The sequence below is a fragment of the Gopherus evgoodei genome, chromosome 11 (assembly GCF_007399415.2).
Source record: "Gopherus evgoodei ecotype Sinaloan lineage chromosome 11, rGopEvg1_v1.p, whole genome shotgun sequence".
Taxonomy (NCBI): domain Eukaryota; kingdom Metazoa; phylum Chordata; order Testudines; family Testudinidae; genus Gopherus; species Gopherus evgoodei.
In genome coordinates, this window is record NC_044332.1 from 36,549,106 (window position 1) to 36,556,217 (window position 7,112).

The following is a 7,112-nucleotide window of genomic DNA, read 5'->3' on the forward strand; positions in this document are numbered from 1 at the left end:
CAGCGCTGGTGAGGGAGTTACAGCGCTGCAACTTAGGAGGTGTACACATCTGCATGGCACCACCAGCGCTGCAACTCCCTGTTTGCAGCGCTGGCCGTACTCCCGTTTTGTCTCGGGTGTAGAGGATCCAGCGCTGGTGATCCAGCGCTGGTAATCAAGTATAGACACTTATCAGCGCTTTTCTTGACCTCCGTGGAATAAGCAGGTATCCCAGCATACCTGAGGAAGCCTCTGGTAATCAAACTGGTCTCCTTCCCCAGCTTGCTCTCGCGTTCCCCGAACCCCGAGCAAGCAGGTCTCCTTCCCTGAGGTTTGCTGGGTGGTTCTGGGAATGCGAGAGCAAACCGCGGCGAAGCTAGTCTCCTTCCCCGGCTTGCTCTCTCGTTCCCCGAACCCCTGAGCAAGCAGGTCTCCTTCCCTGCGGTTTGCAGGGTGGTTCGGGGAACGCGAGAGCAAACCGCGGCAAAGCTGGTCTCCTTCCCCAGCTTGCTCTCTCGTTCCCCGAACCCCCGAGCAAGCAGGTCTCCTTCCCTGCGGTTTGCAGGGTGGTTCGGGGAACGCGAGAGCAAACCACGGCGAAGCTGGTCTCCTTTCCCGGTTTGCTCTCGCGTTCCCCGAACCCCCCTTGAAGCCGCCCAACAGCGCTGCAGTGTGGCCACATCTAACACCACTTGCAGCGCTGGTTGCTGTAAGTGTGGCCACTCTGCAGCGCTGGCCCTATACAGCTGTACTAATACAGCTGTAACAACCAGCGCTGCAAAATTGTAGATGTAGACATGGCCTTAGATACTAGACTCCAGGAGGAGTTTCCTAACCATGAATCTCAAGAAGCAATAAGATGCCTAACTCCCTGAGAAGTGCAGGTTTAGGCCACATCCCTTTTCTCACCATCTGCTATTGGCTAGTTTAGGCAGCTCTCTACCTAATCTGCTGGGTTTTGTGGATGCCATTCTCAGGCCTTGGCTACACTGGCACTTTACAGAACTGCAACTTTCACGCTCAGGGGTGTGAAAAAACACCCCTGAGCGCTGCAAGATACAGCGCTGTAAAGCCTCAGTGTAATCAGTGCCTCAGTGCTGGGAGCGCGGCTCCCAGCGCTGCAAGCTACACCCGTAGAGGATGTTGTTTACGTGCAGCGCTGGGAGAGCTCTCTCCCAGCGCTGGCGCTCCGACCACACTCACACTTAAATTTCAAGTGTAGCCATACCCTCAGATGCCTATCTCTTCCAATCCATTGTGTAGAGAGCCCAGACACCTACCTCAGGGTTTGTTGATTCCACTGTGTGTTTAGGCATCTAAAATGTAAGTGCTGCAATGCTCACTGATACACAGCCTAAATCCTCTTGTGGATTTGGACCTGAATGCCTCATAATTTTTCATGTATTTATGCTCACTACACCCCAGTGAGGTAGGGAAGTGTTATTAGTCCCATTTTATAGCTGGGAAACTGAGACAAAGAGAAACTATGGAACTTGCCTAAAGTCACTTAGAAAATCTATACCATACAAACCACAACAGACCTGCTAAATGTTACGACCATTTCACCCTTGTCCTGAGGATTTCTTCCCAGATACTGCCTTAACTTATCCCTCCTTATGCCCCAGAGACCACTATAATGTATGCCACAGGAGTGCTGTCAATCCTTATGGCAGGAGGACCCTTTTATGTACCTCTGCTGACACAACCTACAGAATTCAGTGCTGAAATAAGGAATAACTGAGCCATCAACATACTTCTCGTCACATCACAGTGATAGATCTGCCAGCCTGTTCACACTAATCCCTCCACCATTCAATACAACTACACTCAACATAGTGAATGCAGCTGGAGTGCATGCAGATAAATCCTGAATTTCAAATCTGTGGAACGCAACACATCACAAACTAAGGCAGTCTTGGTTTCCTCTGGTCTACTTACTATAGCAATGCTGTTACTAAACCACTCCCACTGGCTCTTGCCAGCCCCAGGGGACAGAGGTTAAAATTTAATTCAGAACTGATGTCACGTCCCACGCAGTGGGTATTCACCCACGAAAGCTCATTCGCCAATACGTTTGTTAGTCTATAAGGTGCCACAGAATTCTTTGACGTTTTTGCAGATCCAAACTAGCATGACTACCCCTCTGATACATGGATTAAGGAATGTGAAAGGCAAGAGGCAGCAGATTCTGTCAGATTTTGCTACTCCTATGTCTATCAAGAAGTGGATGCATTTTTTATGGGTATGCAAAAAACACACACACACAAACCCCCCAACACAACACCACGGTGTCAGTTAGTAGCAAATCCTGACTGAATGTTCTTTCTGACTCATTCTGCCACAGACACCTCTGGCTTTTGTCAGGGGCCAGCAGAAAATTACCAGAGCATGTCCTGCATCTGGGCAGCAGCACAATGCAAAGTCCAGGCCCACTTCTGCTCCAGCTATGGCCCTGTCCTACGTTCATAGTGCCTGACAGAATAGCTTTCTGCAGTCTTGTCTAGCCCAGTATAATGGCAGGGGTCCCACCACTTCCTCCTGTCAGGGAGATTCCCCAGTGCTCTCCCTACATGCTCCCTCTGTCACTCCTCTTGCCTTTTATTACCCTAGATAGCCCTGCTGGTTGCTCCAATCTCATTACCAGAATGGCTGACTGTTTACAAAAGAGGGAGGAGGTCCTTTTGTTGACTTGAGATACCTGGAGTGTGTATTTAAGCAGGAGCACAGCGGCTTTTTCCTGACTACCCACAGGGATTTTTTACCATCCTGGGTGCTGGCAATATGCTCTGGCAGGAATGAGGACGAACAGGCACACATTTACCCTGTGAAAGATACACATTTCATTTCCACTGGAGCTGCTACATAGAAGCTTTAAAATAGACTTAAGGGATTTCTCTACTGGTTGGTCTGCAGGTGGGTATGGTTTGGAAGAAGCTGGAAATAAGAAACGTGTGTTTTGGGGGGCTTAGTGCAATCTGTCCCACTCCCCAGTTCTAGCAGAGGCAGGTGCTGGTGTCAGATTTTTTGACAGCACAAACCTTCAAACAGACTTTAATACAATGTCTATCACTCACTGAGATGCTCCTTATGCTACATATGTGCCCCCCCCCCATTCTATAGGCTGAGTATGACTGGGAGCTTTCCACCTCCTTCAGGACAAAACGTTAGCGTCATAGGGAGACAGCTACGGGCCTGGCTGCCCACGAGGCGCCCATTTTCAGAGCGGGGGTAGGATGGAACTCCGGGGAGTGAGGGGGGAGAAGGGAGCCCACGAGCTTAGTAGGAGCCAATAGGCTCCCTGCGTCTCTTACAGACAGTTGGGCAGAGAAGACACTACTTTCGAAGACGTGCCATTAACGGCGACACCTGTCGGCGTAGATGGTATGGTCCAGTCTCTATCGAAAAGACTGGGATACCCTGAGGGCAGGCCCCGGGGCCATGGGAGAACCAATCAGCAGGCGGAGTGCTGGATTATGCGGTCTGTGATTGGATGGTTCTATTGTGACTCACGCACTCCTTCCCCCGGGACGGGCAGAGTATGAAACGACTGCGGGTTGGTTGTTGGAGCTGTTCCCGCCAGTGAGAGCGGCGAGGGGCGGGCTCATTTCCGGGTCGGAAGGGCCGGGGAGGGGGCTCATGGAGTGGGGTGGCCACTCCTGGGGGCGCGGCTCGTTGCGGGCGGGGAGTGGGCGCTACAGGTGTGCGGGCCATGGAACCCCGCGGGCGTGGGGAAGGAAGCGTTGGTGGGGAGCCACCCGTCCACTCTGAGGCAGTGGCCCCACTGCGCCGTCGGGGGGAGGAGGACGATCTTGGGGGAACAGGAACCCTAGAAGCTTCCCCAGGCAGCCTGTGCTGTGCATGGAAGTGACTTCCCGTGAGGTCCCTGCCTTGCAGGACTTTTCGGGGAGGAGGAGATACTACCTATACTTCAGGGGGTGTCGCCCAGTGTTTTCCTGCCACATGCTAATGTGCCAAGGTTTAACATCCCATGAAAAGGGATCATTGTAATCATTGCGCAGCTTGATACATCTCTCCGGCAGGAAACTTCCTACCATGCAGCCAGAATTGTACTTAATTCCATCCGGTTACCGCTCCGTCCACCTTGTGGTAGTACCCTATATAATCTCACCCCCCCGCCCCACACACACACAGTTTAGGCTTAGCCCTTTCTCATAAGTGGGCTCTTACTCGCCCTTATTCAGCCACACAATGCATCGTTTTTTTTAAAGTTTTCAGCATAATTGTTCATATAATTTTAATGTGAAATTTCTTACTTGCAGAACATAAAGATCACAATTAAAGTTCAACATAAACTCTTCAACACAGTAAAAATCATACCTGCTGCTTGTTTGTAAATGAAATTGTTTCAAATTACTTTTACCCTATAATTAAGCACCAGTGATGTGCTCAACCTATAGTCCTTCCCCAGAAGAACTAGTCAACTAAAGTGCAGGGACTCAAGCTGTATTCGCTTTTAAAATTTTAAATTAAGCATTTTTAAAAATTAAATTTTAAAAACAATTACATGTTGACTAACAACAATTCACAACACACTGGAAGAAATATGACTGTTCCTTCCCTCCCATTATTCTGCTTAATTGTGAATTGCCTATTGTGTTCTGTAATTTTTAACTTTCTATCTAGGTGTCAATTTCAGTTTAATTTAAACTAGGATGGTATTTAAGACTGATGATATTTTTTCTTATGTACAGTTTTGGGACCCTTTAAAGACATATCTTTTTCTGGTTTCAGCTGGAATGTAACCTTATCTATCAGGGACTCAAGTAATCAGTTTCTGGACTGAAGGTAAAGGCTTGATCAGCTATTGCAATTCCCAGCTCTGTCAGACTGAGGTGTTTCCAGCTGTGGTGATGATTCAAATAGTTTTTTTTATATATTAAAAAAAATAAGTAGGGAATTATGGTAGGGATGAGATCAGGGGTTCTCAAACTGGGGGGGGGTATGACCCCTCAGAGGGTCATGAGGTTATTACTGGGGGGTTGCAAGCTGTCAGCCTCCACCCCCAAACCCCACTTCACTGTCAGCATTCATAATAGTGTTAAATATATATTTTTTTAATTTATGTGAGGGGGTCACACTCAGAGGCTTGCTGTGTGAAAGGGGTCACCAATACAAAAGTTTAAGAACCATTGGATTAGATTAATGATTCAGAAAGAATCCCATTACCTTCCATAATGTCTGTGCATGAACAGAACCTGAGGTACCTTCCCCACATGTGCCAGCTATGTCACTTTGATGTTCCTTTGAAACACTGGCATATCAGAAGAGAGCTACTGCTTTCCATTGCAGACAGCATGGGAGTTAAATTATGCTGGATTAAAATGGGTTAGAGTCAGAAGAATTAATATAAACATGTTGTGTGGCCAGGGAGGTTAAAAAATCCATTTTAAAATAGATTTTTTGTTTAAAAGTTGGATTTTATTTAAGTTACAGGTTTGTTTTTTTAAAATACATTTAAATAAAATTAAATTTGAAATTGACAGCCTGCATTAAGGCCTCCATTTACTATAATCTATTTTAAAAAAATCACATTAAGCAGTATATATCTGCCGCCAAGTTTTGAAGAAAGTCAAGCCACTGAACTGGTAGAAGTCTCCAGCTAAGCATCTGGAACAAATGCTAAACTAGCTTCTGACAGCAGTAGCCTCTTCTGCAGGTGCAGAGAGAGTATTTTCTTCACTTAAGTAGTTCTGGTCAATGACTAGTTCATTCAAAGTTAAGAAACCAAATGGGAGTTGGGAAAAAAGGCAGGAAAGTTTGTTTTCCTCTTTCAGTTGATGAATAAAGAGTAGGTGTGAAGATGAGATCTACTAGGTCTAAAATGTTCAAGAATCACTTAAATTCAGTACTGAGAGATATTTCCTTTGTTTAAGGAAATATCTCTCAGTACTGAATTTAAGGGATTCTTGAACATGAGTTAAGAGCAAGATATATTTTTTTAATCGAGGACATTTAAGGTAATTTTATTTTAATAAGAAAATTGTTGTTTGTATATTAACAGAATTTGCATTTACATCCAAAGACAGAAAAAAAGTCACAAGTGTGTGTGTATATATATAAATTTTTTACAATGGAAAAATTAAGTATCTGAATAAGAGTTATATAATTTCTTGTGTGTATATATATGTAGTGTATCTTAAAAAAAAAAGGCACCAAATTTAGTGTAAAGGCTGTGCTTAGTTGCAAATCAATATTCTTTGTTACCAATCAAGGAGAATCAACCTCTCTTTCAAAAAATAACAAAGGTACAAATGAAAAGAAAATCATGGTTTTCTGGTTGGTGAATGAGTCACAATTACAATCAGTAATTTTAAATTATTTTGGTTGAAATCAATCCCCCCCCCACATGTATGGTTCTGTATTTTCTTAAAATTACTTCAATTACAGATTTGTTCAGTTCACGTGCCAAAAAAGTTTCTTTTCCTAACTGCCAATGCTGCAGATTCAATGTGGGAGAAAACAGAACAAAAATGCACAGCTTTTTTAAAATCTTGTATATAATCACCAGTAACAGTTTCCACAATTAAAATTTAGCTGACAGTTTTCCTGATGTATGAGACAAAATAAAATTGTTTGCTTATTCATAGTTATATTAGCTTTCTAGTGCCTACTGCAGTCAGTTTCCTTTCATTAGTAAAGTAAACTGAGTTTGACTTTAAAAGCAGGGAACAGATGCCTTGAATAAGGTCCATCTCTGCATAATCACTTTGAGGTTTTCAAAAGCATTAACTCTGGCCTAACTCTTCTCCCACTGAAATCAGTGGCAAAACTGATTGACTTTGGTAGGAGCAGAGTTAGTGCTTTTGGAAAAACAAATTAAACCTTAACTCTGATTGGCATCTCTTGTAAGTTTGAACTTCATTGTATGTCTTACTTTATTTTTGGCATGTTTGTGTTTCAAACTGTGAACAGTGCTCCTGTTACAGGTGGAAAAAGGAAGGTTAGGAGGTAGGTAAAAACCAAAGCAGAGGGCCTGACAATCCACAAGTGACTAGGGACTTTTCTGCACATGCGTCTTCCCCTATTTATCAGCATCTTCTATAGTACCTTCCCTTTGGAAACATTGGAGAGCTCTTGGAGCAGGGGTGGCCAACCTGAGCCTGAGAAGGAGC